Source organism: Carlito syrichta, unplaced genomic scaffold, assembly GCF_000164805.1.
Source record: "Carlito syrichta isolate Samal-C Ts95f unplaced genomic scaffold, Tarsius_syrichta-2.0.1 Scaffold303625, whole genome shotgun sequence".
In the NCBI taxonomy this organism is placed as follows: domain Eukaryota; kingdom Metazoa; phylum Chordata; class Mammalia; order Primates; family Tarsiidae; genus Carlito; species Carlito syrichta.
The window spans coordinates 960,184-960,744 of NW_007247721.1; the positions used below are offsets into that span (position 1 = coordinate 960,184).

The following is a 561-nucleotide window of genomic DNA, read 5'->3' on the forward strand; positions in this document are numbered from 1 at the left end:
CCCGGGCCTCTCCTCCGCGGATGCCGACGCGCGTCCCTTCACGTCCGGTCCCGGCGGAGAGCGCGTGACGCTTTTCTCCGCACTCGCCCTGAGGGTCGCGGGGCGGGGACCGGCGCTCGGCATCCTGCGCCCCCGCTACCGCCCTCGCCACGGTAGCCGGCCCGGTAGGCCTAGGGTGAGGGGTCGGGCCCGGGAGGCTGAGGGCCGTGATTACGGCAGAGAAACGGGGACCTCTTCGGCCCCATTCACTGCTTTGTCCCCTGCACTCAGCTCAGTGTCCAGCACACAATAGGCGCTCAGAATCATGCTTGCCGAGTGTCTGGCTGGATGCTGAATGAATGAATGTACGAACTGGGAGGCGGAAGCTGCAGGGCGGTGGGAGGCCCCGGTGTGGGTAGGGCGCGTCCAGCGGGCCGGGGCCGCGGGCTGTCCCCTTACCTCGCACCAGGATGCGGCGGCAGTGGTCCGTCTCGCCGGGCCCGGGCTGCCCATCGCTGTCGGCGCCGCTCTCCCGGGAGCCCGCGGGGCTGGAGGCCGAGGTCCCGGCCGCCCCCGTGGGGC

At 72.0% G+C, this 561-nt stretch overlaps 1 protein-coding gene across 1 annotated transcript in view; it reads right to left on the reverse strand.

The window, feature by feature from the left end:
* VAX2 (ventral anterior homeobox 2) overlaps positions 1-555 on the reverse strand; it is a 29,638-nt gene extending 29,083 nt beyond the window's left edge. The window contains exon 1 of the mRNA XM_008058774.1: positions 439-555. The gene's annotated coding sequence lies outside the window, so the exon portion shown is untranslated. The remainder of the gene's footprint in view (positions 1-438) is intronic.
* Between the last annotated feature and the right edge of the window lie 6 nt (positions 556-561).